Source organism: Cyclopterus lumpus, chromosome 3, assembly GCF_009769545.1.
Source record: "Cyclopterus lumpus isolate fCycLum1 chromosome 3, fCycLum1.pri, whole genome shotgun sequence".
Taxonomy (NCBI): domain Eukaryota; kingdom Metazoa; phylum Chordata; class Actinopteri; order Perciformes; family Cyclopteridae; genus Cyclopterus; species Cyclopterus lumpus.
Genome location: NC_046968.1, coordinates 8,564,845 through 8,586,709, shown reverse-complemented (window position 1 = coordinate 8,586,709; position 21,865 = coordinate 8,564,845). Strand labels below are relative to the sequence as shown.

The following is a 21,865-nucleotide window of genomic DNA, read 5'->3' as shown; positions in this document are numbered from 1 at the left end:
TTTTCACTCTCAGGTCGACACTTTTGAACATCAGAGATCACATCTGCTCAGTATCTCTGTACGACACACACACACACACACACACACACACACAACTAATACGATTACTGCCAGTGCCACACACATACAGCCACCTGTCTCTCCAGCCTCTCGCTTGCAGAGAAGTGACTCATGAAATCGGTCAGGCAATCAGCCCCTATACCTCCATGCCCATCTCTTCTCTTTTTTTTCTCCTCCTTCGCCATCTCTCTTTCCCCTCCTCCATTCTTCTTTCTCATTCGTTCGCTCAGAGAAAACCGGCGTACCACGTCTGCCCATTTACCTGAGAGCCCAGATCATGCGGACGTGTGCAGAAGCCACGTACACCTGGTGTTTTTCATTCATTAGTTCATTATTCTTCAATAATTTATAATATAGAATTTTGGTCACGCACAGTGAAACAGCTCCAGCCTTCCTATCAAAATACAATTAATGTGCACAGGTGGGGCCAGGTTTTCTTCTTCACGGCGGTCATCAATTCCAACGTATCCTCAGACAACACACACACACACACAAATGCGCGCACACACACTTATACCCGCGCGCCTGCTAATTAAGCTGACCCTAATATTAGACCTCAATCTTCATCGATTCGCATCCATTGGTCAGATTTCAGAACAGATACATCATCAAACATCCCAACCTGGACACACAAAGAAAAAGACTAAAAAGAGAAATTGATCTGTAAAATCAATCGGGCATCTCTATCGGGAGTGGATTGTGTTCCCAGTGAAGGACATGTGAAGCGGACCGGTCAATGGGCGCGTGACTCGCTCGCAGCGTCCGCCAGAAATCGGTGGAGCATGCAGTTCATTTGGGGGACAAAGCAGAAGTGAACCTCAGGTGAGGCTCGTCACAAATGGCATCTGTGTGTGTGTGTTTGTGTGTGTGTGTGTGTGTGTGTGTATGTATGTGTGTGTGTGTGTGGGCGCTCAATAGACACATCGCTATCCTCTTTCTGCTGATTATATTTAGTTATTGCGTGGAAATGTTCATACTCTGGGGACCATGAATAATATGGAGGTTCAACAAGTTTATTCTCTCTACTATATATATATATATATATATATATATATATATATATATATATATATATATATATATATATATATATAGTTCATTTTTAGTTCATTATTTCAGTGTGTCAGTCAGTCCTGTTTAGGCTCAGTTTCTGCACTTTTCAGGACTCGATTGAGTCCTGAGGTCCGTCACTAGTTCTAGCTTCATCATTGTACCTTACACAGCATGGAAGATGGTCATCCATCACTTTGCGTAGCTTACAACACGGGTGCAATTATTTCAGACAACTTTTCCTCACTACTTAAACTGTATGTTTTTTTTTCACAAATGGCTTAAGAATAAAGTGCCTTCTATCGGTACAGCGGCAAAACCAGCCTGTTCCACTACGGTCCTCCGCTGTATGATGTAATAATGTATTAAATGCTGCTGCTGAGGTTGTTGTCCTGTCATGTGTTGGATGCTGCTTTTGCTTTTGTTGGTTCGGTCTCACTACAAAAAAAGTATATATATATAAATATATATATTTCACGGTGTGGCTGTGGGTGTCTGTGTATTATTGATAGCAGGCTTTATTACTGTATGAGGAATTTAACCCTGCAACACCTTTCAACAAAAACACTCTGTCTATCACACACACACACACACATACACACACACGCACAGCAAAAAACCAAAAGCGTTCCTCTTCCATTTCTTCTCCTCTCATGGCAATCCCTCGATCACATTTCACATTTCACATTCAAGTCATGATTTGTTTCAAATCTTGTTTTATTTAACGCTTTTTGATAAACATAAACTCTCTCTACATTTCATTGCAACTCAAATACTGCTCAATACTAAGAAATGATATGTATTCATATAAATATTTACGAGGTGGTGCAGGGTTGGAAAGCACTCTGTGTTGAGTGGTGGGAAGCCAGTGAGGGATCATATCTGGTGCCTTTGATGGAGGGCACAGAGCAGGACAGCGGCCCAAGAGAATATAGGAAACTTAAGTCACAACAAACATTTCCTCAAGATATTTTACTAAGATAAGCAGCAGGCCTTATTAAAGGGGATATAAATCAGTTCATCCTTGAAAAATCTCATCAGTTCATCCTTGAACGTTTGTGCCAAATTTGTAGAAATTTCCTCCCGGCTGCCAGATTCCCTCCTGAGAGTGAAGACTACCTGGGAACATTGTGCCTCCAGCCTCAGCTGTCGCCGGCACAAAAACACAAACTCTTTCAGCGCTTTGGGACATATATATATATATATATATATATATATATATATATATATATATATATACACTTTTTAAAACTTGTTTTAAAAGGTTGACCGCTGGCTAAGGCTGCTGAGATTGTTCAGGGCTGCAAACCTGGAGACTCAGCTGTTTTACATCTCACCCTCGCTGCCATTTTCCCTTCACAAGTTATGAAGACGACGGCGGTATAACTTTATCAAATCATTTTACACATCAGCTATTTACACATCTATGACGATGATATTCCAAGTTCTAAATCAACATCATGCTGAGCAGGTTTTATTTTTTTGCATATATAAATATTATATGGTTAAAACCTGGTATTTCGACACAGTTGAAGATAAAGATTAAGCTCCATATTATTATTATTATTATTATTATTAGACTACAAAGACTGGAAACGGGGTCAACGGACAGCCTGGCTTTGTCTCACAGTAATAAAATCTATTTGAGGTAAAAACATTCTGAATCATAAACCCCACCACTTCAGTTTCTGCACAGCGTAAACAAATTGTTGACGAGTGAGCCCTCGAGGTGTTGGTCGGTGGATGTTGTTTCTTTTGGACAGAGCCAGGCTCGCTGCTCCCCCGTCTGCAGTCTGTATGCTAAGCCAACCCAGACAGCTTTGTATTTACAGATAAGAGAGCGCTAACAACCTCCCAATCTAACCCTCCGCCACCAAGCAAATAAGCCTATTTCTCTAAATCTCTAAACTATATTTTGTTGTGTTGTGTTGGCATCATTTGCAGTAAATCGGCTTGGTCCGCTCAGAAAGGAAAACTAATTTAATTCTGGAGGTGAGGCTGAATAACTTGTGAAGATTTATATATACATATATATATTTATTTATTCAACAGTGATAGCAGCAAAGACAAAACAATGAGAGAAACTAAAAGAAGGAAGGAAGCAGTAATGCGGAGAACAAGGGAAGAAAAACAGATAACGGGATAAAACAGAGTATTTCAGACACTCATCTCTTCATTTCTCTCTCTCTCTTTCTCTCTCACACACACACACACACACACACACACACACACACACACAACCTCATGCCTCTCCCCGGTCTGCCCCAAGGCTAACACTTGGGAAAGCGTCAGTCTGTCTGCTCATAACTATCTGTCACAGATAACGGTGTGGATAAACACACACACACACACACACACACACACACACACACACACACACACTCTCTCCCACACTCACCCACCAACACGTCCCTGGACAGCTGGGCCACAGACAGACAAGACACTCCGTCTCCAGCCCCGTATCAGATGAGCGTATATGCATACACTGCAAACACACACACTCTCAGCCAAAACCACTCACGCTTATCTTTTGCACGTCACGATAAACAGCTTTCTTCAGACCTTTCCGTAATATGTTTTGATACATTCATGTTCAAATGAAAAAGAGGCGAACGGAGCGTTTTGACAACAACAATAAAAAAAAAAAAGGTCCTTCATCCAAAAGCAACAAAACAACGACCGCCACAACAGACGACATGTGATTGGGTGGAGATGACCATGACTGAGCGTGTGTATATCATTTAGTGGGACTCCATAAAAGCCTATGTTCATGCAGCAACAGAGTAAAGTGACTGTGACAGCAAAGTGCCAATTATGTTCATTTTGAGGTGGGGCGGCCGACCAGAGCGGGACGTGTCGATACAAATTGGGTGCTGCTGTGTAATGCGGATGTAAAACATTGGGCTCGGGCCTCCAACCTGCACGGGAAAAAGCCTCACATGAAGCTGGTGCACTGATGTTCTCCTGGCACACACACACGCACACACACGCACACACACGCACACGCACACACACACACGCACACGCACACGCACACGCACACGCACTCAGATGTCACTACAATTCCATAAACCCCTTGCTCGACAGGTTGTGTTATATACCTGCTCAGGTGAGTTGGCTTCCACCCGTTCCAATATGCAAACAGTGCAACTTAAAAAAAATAAAAGTCTAAATACTAAGTATTAAAAAGTTGAGGTTGTGTCACCCTCTTAAAACAGAATGACAATACATTGAGATTCACTTGAAACATTTGATTTTTATATTTTATTTGATGCATTACAAGCTACGCAAATTGAAATGGTATGCACTTCCTGGGTCCTAAGTGGGCGTGTCCATGGCGTATTTTCACCCCCCCTCCCCCCACACACACCTTGATTGGAAAGGCTGTGAACATGGTGTAGGTGGATGAAAGCAGATTGGGTTATAGTTGCATAATTTATCCGTATTTTCTGTTGGAAGAGTTTGATATTTCCAGCCATATTTAGCGTTCCAAAAAATGTGTCGGCCAGGGCATTTGCGAACGATAGTTGCCAGATGTGTTGCCGAGACAAAAAGAAAGGTCTCGAACAAAGTCAATTTTCTCCCGATTTGTTAATTAGAAAAATCTCACAGTGACACAGATACAGGAAACTGACACCCTCAATAATGTGGATGTTTATTTGAGTTTTCTCATAATTGTTGGATTGCACGATCAAATTTGGCTTTTACTTTTGTGTTCCCCTTGGGATGAACCTCCCTTTTCCTCTCGTGCCATCCTCGGGTCAACATTTTTTGTTTGTCCAAAACTTCAAAACCCATCAGCCTCAGAGCCATATTAGCATCGTCGTAATCATTTTAGCAAACCGATGTCAGCATTCAGCTCAAAGAAGGGCCGAGTTTTCTGTGACCGGAGTGAACTATTTACCATACTCAGTGGTAATGAGATTAAAGAGCGAAGAGAAAGTAGGTGTTAAATATTTATGCTGAAAATATCTTGTCTGTGTGAGAGGTGACTTTAACCTCATCGGTCTGAGTGGACGTCGCTACAAAACCAAACGCCGCGTGTCGAGGACCTGCAGTCATGCTGCACATCAATGCACATTTCCGTACAATATCACATCCAGTCAGTTATTAGCTACACAACCAGTGTATCTGGCCGGTGCCTTCCAAGTCCACAAAGAGCACTGGGTTGCACGCTGTGATCCGGACCAGACTAAACCAACTGATGAAGCAGTGGCTGAACGTTTCCATTTCACTGTAAGTTTGCAAAGAAACAATTACTGTATAGCCTAGAGGGTTTTTAACATGTGTTATTGGTGAATAAGTGATGTGATATGACTACACCAATACACAACCACAGATCCTTGGTTAATTAATTAATCAAATTCAAAGCGAGAAAACAATCCGTGGTATCTCGGTGTCTTGGAATCAAGGGCGTAGGTTTGGTCTCAGCATTGGTAGGGACACTGCCAGCTTCCCCTCGACCCTCGACCCCCCCCGCCCTCCCCCATATAAAAAAAAAATAGGCAAACTTTATTAAAATATAGTAACATTTGTGTAACTTGGAACTGATTTAAACATAATTACAGTAATAAAACCATAGTTTAAATACAAAACATTATTCTGTGGTATCTCGGTGTCTTGAAATGGTACCTTGATCCGTCCTGCCTGCCTCCAGGAGACCAGTTCGCTGGAAGTAGATAGTGAGGCTGTGTAGCAACTCAAATTCAACCAATGCAAACCTGATCCCGGGAGACTGCCCGCAAAGCCCTTGTCGGATCAGCAAACGCTCTGCTGCTAGCTGTTACACAGGTCACAACCTCCACCGGATGCCGGCGCTGTGGTTTACTCTGGCTGAATTTGAGTTGCTACACAGCCGCCAACTGAAAGTCGGTCTCCCGAAACTGCCAACCGCTCTCCTCCCAGGCAAGTAGTCGTACCGGAGCGCACAGCCACCGGTTAGTGCCGCACAGAGATTGTCGATAAGAAGTAAGCCCACTGGTTTGTGGACCGCCGTTGTGAAGCCTCAAGTAAGGCAATTCCACGTCGACTTTTTGTAACCACAAAACGGAAGTGACTATAGTCTTGGAGGACTGATGGAAAGATGCCGTATACGGCTCTGGTGGCGGCAGCGACCTGCCAATCACAGTAAGCCCGCCCCAAAGCATACTCTGCTTTATGGTCTAAGTTACAGTAAATGGACCATAACTAACGAAATTAACTTAATTACAGTGGTATTATCTCACAATGTTGGTCTCAAGTTAATGTGTGGGGTATAGACTTCCACCGTATCTGTTTGGAGAAATGTCACTATAAAGCTTTGATAAAAAAGAAAGAAAAAAGGAATGATGTGAAATGGATGGATCTGCGTACTGGCTTAACAGTTAACCACCACAAACTACTACACATATAATCAGGGACATTTCTGATTCCGTAAATGCAAAAAAAAAAAAAAGAGTAAATTAAATTTTTTACTTAGCTTATCAAATGAACGCCAGTGTAACGGTAAATGTATCTGTGTTGTTTTTGTATTAAACCCTCAAACCAAAGGCGTATCACCTCGTCAACGAGGGAGACAGAGAAACATTAAACCGGTAAAGCCAAATCCACAGAGAACGTCGTTAATGCAGTCTCATCTAAAGGTGCAAAACAGGCATAAAGAACAAATATAGCTTCATAGAAGAGAAAACCTAATTGGAAGGGAAATAAAATAGAACCATTCCCGCAGTACAACACCTAATTATTGTGAATTACTCTATAAAATGTACCCCGACCGTTTTCTTCCCTCAGCAGCGAAGCTGGACGTGGACACAGACAGACTTCAGAGGCTAAATTGGCAGACTATATTATCTCTGTGTGCGCACACACACACACACACACACACACACACACACACACACACACACACACACACACACACACACACACACACACACTGTTTGGTGAGGACTTTCAAAGTTCAAGGCTCGAGCATGGATTTGTAAAGAGAGCATTGGAGGCGGGGCCGCGTTTATTCCAATGAAAGTTGCTCAGTGAAGCAAGAAAAAAAGAAAGTTTGACTCCACATCCATGGGGCCCACAGAGCACGAGCGTCTCCTTTAACCCGCCTCCCAGCCCTCGGTTCAGCCTCGCTCTCAGGCTCTTTCCCATGAATAAGGAGGAAGAAAATTATTTTGGATTTGACTATTAGTGCTTTTTACAACTTAAGGACCAAATCATTTAAATAAGGGCTATACATGTTTTTTTTTTATTTACATAAATTAAAAAAGTTCCTTATTTACAGACATTCCTTTCCCCAATATAGTCTTTAAATAAGAGAAGAGTAATTTTTTGAGCACAGTGGCATCGATAGACCAGGAAGTTCCAACGTCCAATTCCAACATTTGGCCGCTCTTCTCTTGGGGCTCGTGCTAGAGGCACATGCATTTATTCAATTTAATTTATTTTGTATAGCCCAAAATCACAAATTTGCCTCAAAGGACATTACAATCTGTACACAAATGACATCCTCTGTCCCGGGACCTCACATCGGATCAGAAAGAAATGCCCCAAAAACAGGGAGGAAAAAAAAGGGAAGAAACCTCAGGAAGAGCAACAGAGGAGGACATACGGGACTAAGGAGGAGAGGAAGGAAAGAAGGGTACTGGGAAGGAAGGAGGGAAGGAAAGAAGGGTACTGGGAAGGAAGGAGGGAAGGACATAAAGGGCACTGGTCAATGAACTCCATCTGCCAGTACAACGGACCACTAAGCTGTCAACAGAAATTACACACACACACACACACACACACACACACACAACTACAATGACATGACAGCCTCTAAAAAGTTTAATTTACACAGACTTACACAGAAAATTGGAAAAGGGGGCCACCTCATTTCTAAATCCCAAATGCGAACCCACACACACACACACACACACACACACACGCACACACACCAACAAATATGCACACACGCACACAAACATGTTGATGTTGTAAATGACATAACAGCCTTGAAGAAAGATTTAATTTACACAGACTTACAGTATATAGAAAATTGAAAAAGGCGGCCACCTCATATGTAGATAAATATAATTTGTTTTAAATCCCAACTGCGAACACACACACACACACACGCACATGCACACACTCTAGTAGAGATCAAAGTGGAGCACACAGCCTCTCCCTCTGTCTCTTTCTATCTACATCTGTCTGTCTCTATCTCGCTCACCCACACATGCATTCATCTGTAATCTCAACGATACCAGCAGCATGACTCCCGTGCTCAGGATTATTAAACTGCAGGCATTTGGGCAACAGTTGTGACTTTGCGTTCTCAGGGACACGGATTGACATTTCGGACCAACAATAAAACTCAAAGGCTGTCGGTTGTAATTGCTGACAAAGTTGACCGCCTCACAATGCTGCCAGGCCCTCTCCCAGTCTTCAGGCCGCGTACTACATTTATTTGATTATTAAAGAGGTCCGCATTGATTTTGACATCAAGCCAGTTGTCGCGCTATCCATCTCGCTCAGTTTCAATTTGCATCATATCATTTGTATTGGCATGAGACAGGGACAGGGACAAAGTGAATTACAGTCAGTTACAGTGAAATGAGAGGGGTTGACCATCTTAAATGTATACGTTGGTTTTATAAACTGTGAGGGCTGGATGAAAATGTTCCACGTACTGTACTTCCATAAACACTAGACGGTCAGCTGATACATTGGAGTCAACTCCGTTGCTTCTGTTGCAGCTGTAAAATGGTGGATAAATTGCTTTGAGTTTCACGAAACCCAAGAAATGACTTCACGATCAGAACTTGACCAATTCGGCCCGATAACATTCAAAAAGTCTAGAAGAGCCACACGATTAGATTATTTGATCCCCATCCCCCAGAAGAGTGACGTAGAGCTGGTATATACGACTCTGGTAGTGGCAGCGGCCTGTCAATCACAGCAAGCCCGCCCTAAAGCATACCCTGCTTTATGGTCTATTTGACTCTAAATGGACCATCTATTCAATCAGACTTCTTTTTTAAACTGTCGCGACAAATATTGCAACTGAACACTGAAATAAGATACAGGTGGACCAAACATCATCACAAACCATGCAGTCCATCAGAGAAAATTTAATTTGAAGCTCTTGAGTACTTCATGACATGAATGCATGGACCATAGAGAAAAGGTTTCCATGGAGAAAGATTACTGGTGATCGACAAACCTCTAGTGTCTCAAGACTTACAGAATATTGTTATATTGCCCAACCATAGTAAGAAGGTCTACTCGGCACACTTTCCCCTTTAATTCCACCATCTACACTAAGCGTAGCTAAGCTAAACACATTCTGGAGATGAAACGGTTCCTTATCTTCTCATCTGACTCGCAAAAGACAAACAAGCAAATTCCCAAAATGTCTGAACGTTCCTTTCAATTCCACTCCTTATCTGTGGTCACGTTGCGACTGAGAGTCAGACACACAGGCAGCAGCTGCTTTATCACCCAGCTCATCAGCATCACGGTTGTAGGAATAGAACAGGCCTATTATGTCCACTCGGCATGTGATACCTCATCATGGCAATGTAACAATTAAAGAAGCTGTGCGAAGAATTTAGGGGGATAACTATGTCTACATTAGAGTGAAACTAAGACTTTCCTTAGCTTAGCTTTCCTCACACTCTTACAAAAGGGCTTCGAAACAAAAGCAGAACGCATTTAAAACATTAAGAGAAGGTCATGAACTAAAAGTCAAAATCTAAACACATATAAACACAAAGTATAGTGGACTTAAATGCCAAATAACATACACAACTGATTGTTTTTAAAAGTGATTTAAAGGATGAGTCCTCACGACCTCGTCGTTCCAGAGTCTCGGAGCCCTGACTGCCAAGGCTGTATCACTTTTGTTTAAAGATTCTGGACCTTGGTGCACAAGGAACAACACACCCGAGGATCTCACGGTGGGAGGGGACATAAGGCAACAAGAGGTCTGATAGATAACCTGTGGCCCAAAGAGATATGGAATCATGAATATCTTAAAATTGAACCCAGCAGCGTCATTAGACAGAGATCAACTGACTGGTGTTAAGAGCGAGAAAGTCCTCGTAGGGTGGGCTGGGAGGTTGGGTCAAACAAAGACTTTAACCCAGGAGACCGCCGTTCAACTCCCATGTGAGACAATTCATCGTTGACCATTGCTGTGTCATTTGAAAAGACACCATTTTCTTTTTTGTTTAATGTTCTTTACGTTACCTGAAGACCACCGTAGGTTGCAATCTGCGGCCTCACTGCTAGATGCCCCCACGTTCTACACATTGCTCCTAATAATTGCTTTAAAATCTAAAACCCACAAACGATGATTAATATACTTATTCATGACACAAAACACACAGGAGCTGAAAGGACTCGGTGATCACATACACACAGACACACGGCCCACCTCCCTCCCACTCATCCTAACACATGAAGAGTGACGGGCCAATTCACAGCAGCACTGACAGTAACCACACCGATGTTTTGGGGCTTGGAAAGGCAAGATGGAGCAAACTAAATACTACCGGGCATGGCTCCAACACACGAGTTTGTCTTCACACACACAGAAGGAAACGGCCTAATGAGGAAGGATGCTGTTTTGCGTTGGTATGTTGGCTTCTAATAAGATCACTGCCCTCTACAACACACTGTTGTGCTCCACGGTAGATTATTTTAGACACTTCCCATTCAGCCCCTTAAAAGGTAACAACTGTGTTCTCTCACTTGACTCCAAAGATCAGTTAAAGGCTTTTTTTAAAAGTGTCTTTTGTCAAATAACCTTTTAACGAATAAGTTTGATAACTACGAGCTCTGCTCGTGAGATACATGTAGTCACGCTATTATCTAATCAGTGGGTTGCCGTTTCAGCAGCTGAATCATACTTCAGCTCATATTATTTTACTCTTTATATGAAGCCTTTATATCATCTTTTACATCATGATGACTGTGCATTCTTGCTCTGATGACCTGGCTCCCGCCGGTACAGAGCAGCAGTGCTTTTGGCAAACAGAAGCCAGAGGTCCCACGTCGCCTCCACACTTCTCCTTCTTATCACACTTTGTTTATTGAGACCGATTGAGTCGCTCTTCACAGAGCCCTGAGAGCAGGGTCTAAAGCTGAAAGCTTTTTATAAAGAACTGGATTCCATCTACGGAGCTGTTCACACTGCATTATGACATCCGTTTAATAAATGATAACATAACATAACTAATCTTGACTGCTGCACCAAATCTTCACGGTTTGGCATCATTCGTTTGCCGTGTCTCCATTTAATTGTCAAAAGAATTCAAGGCAAACATCTGAAATGTCACAACCCCCCCCCCCCCAAAAAAACAACGTAAGTTAACAATTGTGTTTCCATCAACTGGTTTGGAGTGAATACACTAAGGTGCTATTCGGTCAGAAGACGGCGCGCGGTACACTTTAACTGGCTGAAGTCCGCCAGTAAACAGGGTAGAAGAAGTAGAGGTTGAGAAGCGGATACTTGTCAATCCAACCCCATCCAACGAAATGAGGAGAGGTCTTTTTTCTTAATTAAAATGTTGTTTCAATAGGGAAGGTTTTTTATTGTTCAGCCATGTTTCATGTTGTCCGGAGACAAAGGCGAGCGAGCATTCACACGTTCACTAGCTGATCAGTCATGTGAGTTACATGTTCGCTGCGTCAGAATCTATTTGGCAAAGGCGTTTCCATAATTCATTTAGTGCATGAACCTTTTTCAGAAAAAGGGGAAAAAATTACCTCAAGCAAGTGTATAAACGTCTTGAGGAAGTTTTATTGTATTTTGTCGTTTCCATTCAGCTTTTCTAATGCGATTGCTTCAAATGCGGGAAAGAAATGACGTGAGTGTAAACATTCAGTGGCAGTAGTTCTATATGGCTCATGTACCGTCGAGTCCTGCTTGATTTGAAGTGGTTGTAATGAACTTTAATTATAGTTTAGAAATGGACTATACAAACAAACAAAAAATGAATCCCCAACAATAATCGTGCAACACATTCGTAAAGAATAGTCAGAATTAATTTGGTCATCTGGAGGTCAAAGGACATCAAAACCTGGCAAAATGTAGTTTGAGTGTTTTATTAGATTTATCTAGATTACATTTAACTTGTTTCAAAAGCATTCTGTTGGACTTATAGTCTGTTAGTAGAGGATCCTACACGTGCTCTCTCTAATTAGGAAGCTTATAATAGACTAATACGATAATAAATAATAAAACTGATACAAAACCAAGGACATTTTTTTCCCCACCACAAATAGTTGTGTACTACACTTATAGCCTTTATCCCAGAACACCTACATTTATTTACCAATTGCTGGTTTTCATAATAACTGGTTTCATAATGGCGTCATTGGGAAAAGACAACAGATGGCCCTCTTTTATTTAGACTTGTAAAGAAGTAAAGGAAATTGTCTTGCTGTTGTGTTACACCCCTTAAGTTATTTGCCTATCACTTATCCAGTATATATAGGATTTCCTTCATATACATATTAATAACTGTAACAACAGTACTTTTGACAGCACCGTTGGTGTCCTCTTCAGAAACTGCTCTTGAGAATGTTGTTCATGTTTATTGACCCACTCCCAAACAGTGAAATAAAATAGCCGTCTATGCCTGCTCACTTTCGATGCTAAGTGCATTTAATAGAAACTGCATACGACTTCCGTACTAATAATTTGTATCGATGCCACTTCTTAAACCCCAAGTACAGCAGTTCCTCGTCTTATGTGAGATCTGGTGGATTCCCATTTCAGTCGGCAGCAGCTGAAGAAGCAAAGACTGGTCGAAAAACGGCTATAAATATTTTAGTATAGCCGGTCCATCGGTGTGAGGCTGCCACGCATGTTCGGCTATCTGTTCAATGCACACACACACACACACACACACACACACACACACACACACACACACACACACACACACACACACACACACACACACACACACACACACACACACACACACACACACACACACACACACACACACACACACACACACACACACACACACACACTTTCTATCCCACAACTGCTGGCAAGACTTTCCTAAGAAGAGATACAGATGAAACAGGGAAGAAGCAGTTTTATGTGACTTCTAAATGTTCAGTAATACTGCCTGAATGGGTCACACGCCCCTCAGCTTTGCTATAACCGCGCCGGCGTGAAGTGATCTATTGCTTTAAGAAAACACTCATTAAGTATGGCAATATGAAAGTTATACACATTCCAATAATTTTTTTTATGAATAAATAATAACGTTCACAATGAAATAGGCCCTTCTGGGCTGTCTGCCTGCACATTACGAGGAGGTTGCTATAGAACGGTGGTTGCTATGCATTGGAAAGTGCAATAGCAGCTAGCATATATTATTTTTCATCACAGGCTGGCGTTAAATTGATTTAACTGTGAATTTTTTTGTATGCTGCTATTTATTGAGCAACTACTGAGAAACTGTCCAGCGTCAGTAGGATGGCCTTGTTGCACGATGCTGGCCTTGGTTGTTAGGCGGAGGAGGGTTGCTTGCCGTGGCGAGGGGGATGTTCCCACTCACTTAAATGTTTCCATTGATATTGAAACGTGCAAAGGAATTAGATGTTAAAGCATTGGCATGTGGGTATTATGAACCCATCACAACCGATTTTACCCCTTTGATTATGTTTTCAATGTGCTTGTAAAACACATTAAAACTAATCAGCAGTCATTTGTACCAAATATTGGAAATGTGTCTGTTGGTGGCTGCTGAAGAGACGACAGCTTCCGATTGACACTCGAACAATGGCAGCCAGGAAAGCAATGCAGCTGCATCCAGTGGACATGAAGGGTGAAACACCGGGAAGTGCTGCCAGATCAGTGACTAAAGTAGCCCAGTCAGAACGCTTATAGTAGTTTACTTAAAAGTCAAACTTGTGTAACTTATAATAAAATGATATAAAAGTCTTTTAAATAATGTTACAGGAAACGTTATAAGAATTCACTCATTTACAGAGAAGTATGTTTTTAACCAGTCTGTTATAAAAGAGCTGTGATGGAAAAAAAAGAGGCGTTCAAAAGAAAATGGCGCTCAGCCCTGTGCATTGCCCATAGAAATGAGTTATCGGTCACAGAATAGGTGATGTGTTGTTGGAAACCACAAAGGGCACGAAAAAATGAGCAAAACGTAGTGGAGGACACGTATGGGGATGAGGTGGATGAGTTAAAACAATAGTAATTGTGCCTATCTGAAGGTGTGAAGTGAAACACATCAGAGCATATTCAAAATCCAGACTATTGTAGCATCAAGATACGAGTGAAGGGATCTGGTCTCCTTGTGTGAGATAAGAAAACCAGGCCTGAAAAGAGATGAAGGGAGGGCATCGCGGAAGGAGGAGGAGAGAGGATGAACAAGGAGGGGGACGATGAGGACCGCCTTCATCTCCTTCCTCCTCTGGAGGTTTGAACGCTGTGATGTGGAAACGACTGGTATGACCGAACTGCAAAGAGAGACATAGACATAGACAAAGAGAGAGAGAGAGAGAGAGTCCAGGCTGTACTCTGTCATTTACAGATGTGGAATGTGGCAGTCAGTTGGCCCTGAGCACTAATTACAGTCTCTCTCTCTCTCTCTCTCTCTCTCTCTCTGTCAAAGCCAGTCAACCAGAACCAGACTGCACCCACAATCCTTTGCACCAACCACCAGAAAACAGGCAGTCACCCCATGATTTACAAACACCAACAAGCACACGCACGCACACACGCGCACGCACGCGCACGCGCACATGCACACGCACACGCACACACAGCGATACCGGCGCTCCTTGAAGCTGCCTGTACTGATTATGATCCATTCACACAAAACCACCAACTCCTTCTTTTAATTGAGTTGCTGTGCTTGTTAACTTGATGAGGACACCAAATGAAAACAAGCAGTGAGGGGGGGCTCGCCACAAACTACAAACGCCACTTTCAAACAGCGGACGGCCACTGCATGAAGTCCCTGAAATGAGTCTCTCCAAGTATTCTGTCGAACTGGCATTGGACAGCCATTACTAAGGTATATTGACACTGACATACAACAACCCTGCCTTAGAAGTGTTAGAAGTGTTGCGTGTGATGACGCCTGAGCAGAAGCTCAGAAAGACGTATTAAGTGCAACCTTTCAGTTGAAAGGGTTTTGTCACAAAAAATGTGACCACGGCCATATTCCAAGGTGGTGACGGCGAAATCAAGGCTTCAAAACATCAGTCCACAAACCAACGGGTGACTACGTCCACTTCTTATATACAGTCTATGGTTGGTACTCCCCATTCTAATAATTGTGTGGAGTTTGAATGTTCTCCCCGTGTCAGCGTGGGTTCCTTCCAGGTTCTCCGGCTTCCTCCCACAGTCACCTGCCTTCGCCCTATGGCAGCTGGGATCGGCTTCAGCGACCTCCGTGACCCTAAATAGGATCCGCGGTTTGGATAATGAAAAAAATATAAAATGCCAAAAGCACAAGTAGTCAGACAATCAAACTAAAAGTTGTTATATATACTGCTTTCTTTGCACTGCTCTGGTCAGATGATAACCTACATTTCGTTGTCTCAGTACCTGTGCAATGACAATAAAGATGAATCTGAATCGATTTGAAGTACAGAATGACCTTGTAGCATGGTCCCAATAAACTTACACACAATTAAAAAAGAATACATAGAACAAAGCACACAATTATACATATTCAAAGCAAAACAGCCACAATAAAAACCTCAACGTTAAAAGGGATGATGGACCGACTAATGGCACAGGGCACACAACAATGGAATCATAACCCATAAAAACAACTCAATGTTAAAGGGCATTAAAAAGGAGATGGCCCTGACTCCGTTCTGGGGATTGTACTGCAATAAAGTGAATAAAGATAGGAAGGTGCTTCTCTCACATGTAATGGAAGGCCATTCCAGAGATAATTCAAGCTGCCATGTGAATGTAAAAAAGCAAAAGAAGCTTCCTCTATAGCCAGTGTTTCTGGTTTGTCCATTCTGGGCTACTGTAGCAATATGGCTGACTCTGCGAAAGAGGACAAACGGAAATGAAGATTCTTAATTTCAGGTGCTTATAATTATAATAATAATAATAATAATAATCAATTTAATTTATATAGCGCTTTTTAAAGGTACTCAAAGACACTTTACATGTTACATTAATACACCGTAGACACAGCTACGGGGAGCAACGCAGGGTTAAGTGTCTTGCTCAAGGACACACCGACTAGGGGGGGACTGAACCGCCGATCCCCCTGACCTGCTAACCACTGACCCACAGTCGCCCCAATTTACTGTACACTAATGAAAACATTATAATTAATATTATATTCCACTTCTCCCGATAAGTCGCCCTTTAATGGTTAACATACGTCACCATTTTAGAGCTTGGTGGTGAAGTGAATTTATCTAATTACCAACATTATGAACCATGTACCGATCCCAGTTTACTCATTTCATAATACTTTTTGAAATGTCTGAATCTCACATTAATAAACAATAACAGCAACCAGTGACACATAACCCCAGGATCAACCAACCAATCCGCTCACAGAGGTTTGAATTCAACATTTCTTTCTCCAACTAATTTGTGCCAATTCATCATGATATAGACGAGGAATCATCTATCATATGAGGGAATCGAGGGCTCATCGGATGTCAGTTTAGGTTGAGAGTTAGGAGTTGCTTTTCAGCATCCAGTTTGAAATAGAAGATCGGACAGTGTACATACTGCTGTGACAGCTGACGTACGACGCCCATAGGGCTGCTGCGAGATGACATAGTATCCTCTGTCACTCGGCTATCCATCACTAGCGTTCCCTCGTCTGCTGTGCTCTCCTCCATCCTGCATACATGCAGAATGTACACGGACAGATACAGAACCTGTAGAAGCATAGTAGATGCTGATGGGAACGGAAGCGAACAAATCGCTTTTTTTAGTTAAGACGAGAGCCCACGCCAAACGTGGGCTTGAGCACATGTCAACACAAGTCTGGCAAACATCATAGACCAGAGCTCCTGTCAAAAAGCCTAATTGTCACTTTGTGCACATGTAAAAACAGGCTGCGAGTTGTAATAGGCCGAAATGACAGTGTGGAGGACAAGACGAACACACACACACACACACACACACACACACACACAAACACACACACACACTGGTAATGTAGCCTGTCATCACGGGCAGGTGACTGAGCACACCAGCCACATTCTTTGGATTTTGGACACGGGGGTTATTTTGGTGTCAATGCTGCGCTCATGCAGTGGCGACCTCAGCCACCAAAGGAGGCGGGCCCGTCTCTTTGGACCCTGTCAGTTTGAGGACTTCATTTCTGTGCAACAAAGGTTAAGTCGGATGTTAGCACAGTTTCCCGCGACTACTCCCCCTACTGGCCCCACCTGTTGCCTACCAACTCAAAACTCACCTGGACGCCAAGCAACTGTACACATTATTTCAATCCGGATTCAGATCTCATCCCAGCACAGAAACTAGTTCCCAACAACCTCCTCCTCTCCTCTGATGATCACTCCCTCAACATCCTAATCCTACTGGACCGCAGTGCAGCCTTTGACACCATCAACCGCTCCATCCTCCCTCCACATCTCTGGCACAGCCCTCTCCTGGTTCAAGTCTTATCCCACCGACTGCCACCAGTTCATTAGTATCAATAGATTCAACTTGGACACAGCCCAGGGCTCTTAATGTGTCACCCAAGGTCCGCTACTCCATCACCTCCTCTTCGTTCTCTACGTCAGGGGTCACTAATAGGCGGACGGCGGACCTCTTTGAATATTAATTGAATACCCCTGCTCTACATGCAGGTAACATCATACTGCTACGCTGACGACACCCAGCGCTACATCTCTAAATCCATCTCCCCCACCACCCACTTTCTCAAACTCAACAGCGATTAATCTGAATTTGGCCCAAAATCACGAAACAAATCCCATCAAACTTCTCCCTGTGCATCGACGCCACCACTGTTCCTGCTCCCAAATATATCCGTAACCTTGGTTTCATTTTATAACCGTTTCTTACTGTTATAATGTAATCTCTCTGCCCTGTTTATATTGCTATTGTTTCTTTTTTTTACCAAGTAATATGCCTTTGAGTTATTTTTAAAAGCGCTATACAAATACAATGTATCACTGTTATTAATATTTTTTTATTTTTGTGAACAAAACAATATATTCCAACAACTGCCCCACGATGTCTGTGGTTCTCGGCCCCAACCTCATTGGTTCGTTGACACTGAATAAAATTTGAAAATTCTATAATTTCATTTCGGGCTGGTAAATATGGCCACGATCTTCTTTACCGATATAAGTAGTAATAATAATATCAGGATATGACATGTGTTCTTTTTTTTCAAGAAAGAAAAAAGATTACCACATAGTTTATACTACAAAATATGTGCAAAACAAAAATGCAGAAAAAATTTTCAGTGAGTAAAAATGCAAGAATAGTCAAAGTGAATAAGAGTTAGTTTATTAGTTTAAATGTAAATGATAAATAAATGCAGTGTTGAAGCCAGACTAAAACAAAGTATTGCACAGTTGCATTCTTGCACTAAAGTCTGAAGTCAGATACTGTTGCTCAGAAGACTATATTTAAACCTGTCTTTAAATGTCAGTTTAGATTTACTCTGAACATGAGATGGAATTCAATTATGTTGCACCAAAAATTGAAATTGAAAAAGGTTTTCTCCTCACTGTGTCCATTTTCGTATTTTTCATCTTCTATTATTTGGTCATATTGCTCCATTATTCAGCAAGCAAGTTTTTTTCTCGAAGGAGAAGCAATTAGAGCGACCGTGAGGAACGTTAGCCTAACTAACTGACTTCTCAGCAAACCTACCAGGTCCCGACAGCTTTTTTAAAGTGGGGTAAGCAAGCATCTCCATATTGTTTAAAGTCTATTTCATTTGGGTTTAAAAAAGGTATTTAATGTACGTAAATTACATTTGAATTGTGAAATTAAGCTCTCCTCAATTTCAAACCTGGATTTGCTCATTTTGAACCTAGTTCTGTGAAAGAACTAATCCTGGATTAAATCATCCTGTTGGTGCAGCCCAGCCTTGATTCTCCCTCCAATACAACGTAAAGGCTGGTTCAGAGCCTGAGCCAATGGAGCAGCTGTCAAAGCAAATTAGAGCAAGAAAAACACGGTACAGAAGCCCTCCTCCTCCTCCTCCTCCTCCTCCTCCTCCTCTGTCCCCCCACACCTTTTTCTCTTTCTCTTCTCAATCTCCTTCTTCTGCTCCTCCTCTCTGTCCTTCCACCTTTATCCTCTACCTCCCCCACCCCCCCATCCATCTTCCCCACTGTATTCCCCTCTCTCCTCATTCACCCGGAGACTGAGCCACACACACACACACACACACACACACACACACACCAGAATGCAAATAATGAAAGCGCATGCATGAGCATCACTCAGGAGACACGGGTAAATGAGTGTGCGTTATAGATTACACACACACACACGCACACACATGACAACTGATCCGTGAGCAGAGGAGGTATGCTCCGCGGCAGGAGTGTGTGTGTGTGTGTGTGTGTGTGTGTGTGTGTGTGTGCGTCTCAACACACATGGGACGCAGGCAACAGAGGTTTCCGTTATAGTTCATCCACGGTGGACACATACACACACTATAACGCTACTATCCTCTCCACATAGGCATAACCACGCTGGTATATGCACCGTCCAACGACTAACCCTTCACCCTGGATGCCATCAACTCCCCGGAATGATCAAACTCACTCACCAGGATGTTAGAAGCACTAAAGAAACACAAAACAGGGTCTCCATTACCAGACTTACTCCTTAGGGTGTAAAGGGATTAAACCATCGGACCACAAAGTGACATGAAACAGCATATAAGTGCAACGACTGAAGGAAAGCCGAACCAACTAACAGTGGGATTTTGTTCTGTGACAACCAAACCAACGGACTCCAGCTGCTTTTGGTGAATCGCCTATATGTGGGAGGGGTTGAGGACCCACAGGGAGTCGTTGCTACAGCATCACCCCACCCCTGAACAATTAAGGCAATGAGGGGTCGCTACCTGAACTTGATCCATAGTCATTTGGAGTATCAGTGTGTCATGAACAGGCGTGCTGTTCGGATGGAATCGCAAACAATATTACTTTGGATATTGTGTCAACTTGACAGACACTCACTGCATCTCTAAAATGAGTCTGTATCACGTTTGGAAGCACAAGGAAGAAAATCATGGTGTGGAGCCTACTGTTGAGGGAATAAAAGACAGATTGTTTTGTGTAGGGCTGTAAATGTACGATTCCTTTTGTGATAGTGTTGTTTTATCTGTAAGTAACTATCTCCAATAATCAATAAATTGTTTTGGTCAATACAGAGTTGGAGAATGTTTATGCCGACTTCAGTTATAAACCTAAATATATGCTGTTTAAGAATTGTAGAAATATTCATAAAAAACAGAGGCTGGGAAGCTGGAGCCAGTGGCATTCTTGCCAAAAAACTTCATTATCAAAAGTGTTGCTTATTCACTCTCTCTTAATTGAATAATCAGTAATTAGACTTATTTGATTGTTATAAATCTGTCCCATTTGACATCAAAAACGGATTAGTAATATGATTTAATAATATTATAATAATATAAAATCGTAATTGTCTCGATTTTTTATTGAGTTTTAACGTCCACATTTTTAAATTATAATTAAATAGACTATAATTGAGCGATAATACATTTTAGAAACTTATCGGGTGAGCACTTACTGGTGTGATGTGGTCTTTCAGTGACTGTATTATGCCAGAAAACTTTCATGAATATCCCAGCAATAGAGTGCCACTTATCGTATACAATATAATAATATAACAATACTAATACTAACGGTGTACCTCTGTTATAATACTATGTCATTGCACCGCTGGGCATCGCGTCACCGTGAACTCGACCTCCAGCCCTTCAGCGCGCGTTACCTGGATGACAGCTGTGACCGCCGCCGAGCTCCAGCGCGGCGGGTGGAGGCTGCGGGCGGGCGGGGTCCCCCGGTGGTCGGACGGGTGCCTCTGCTGCTCCGCTGACTCACCCCACCGCTCCGTGCCTCCCTGCTGCTGCAGTGGCTCCGCCGGCTCTCGCCAGCCTCCTCTCAGCTGCAGCAGACGCCACAGTAAATCCAAACCGGACCGGGAGGGTTAAACAAACGGTGGCCGCCGGCTGTCTGTAGACACACACGCGCACACGCGCGCACACGCACACACGAACACACGAGTGGTTTGTTTCGTACGCAGCGGCAGCGCGGATGCGGCTCGCCACTGCTCTCTCTCTCTCTTTCTCTCTCTCCTCTGTAAGGATGTGTCTGCGACGCTGAGCCGTGCCGTGCCGTGCTGTGCCGGAGCGGACAGGAGCCCGACAGGACAGCACATCCACACAGACTAAACACGCCCAGCCGGCCGGCCACGCTCCAGCAGGCCCCGCCTCCTACCGTAATACCTCCGTGTAAAGCGACAACAACTTCTTATGGCAATGAGTAGCCACAGGCAAACAGAAGCCGGCATGTCACCGGACTAGACAGGAAGTTGTGGCGGAAGCAAGTGTATGAAGACTCGCCTCAACCCTCAATCCTCTCACCTTTACACACTCAGTGAAGTTTCCAGCAATGCTCAAGTCGTCATTTGGAAAAGCACTTCATTTGAAGGACAGTGATGCCTAAAGTTTGTTAAGATAATAATGGCTGCTTAAAAAAAAAAAAAGACCATTTCGTTTTCGGGCAATATGCA

The 21,865-nt window shown here is 42.8% G+C and overlaps 1 protein-coding gene across 1 annotated transcript in view; it reads right to left on the bottom strand.

Moving 5' to 3' along the window:
* dok4 (docking protein 4) overlaps window positions 1-21,509 on the bottom strand; it is a 52,351-nt gene extending 30,842 nt beyond the window's left edge. Inside the window, exon 1 of the mRNA XM_034529328.1 lies at window positions 21,065-21,509. The gene's annotated coding sequence lies outside the window, so the exon portion shown is untranslated. The remainder of the gene's footprint in view (window positions 1-21,064) is intronic.
* Window positions 21,510-21,865: the final 356 nt, after the last annotated feature.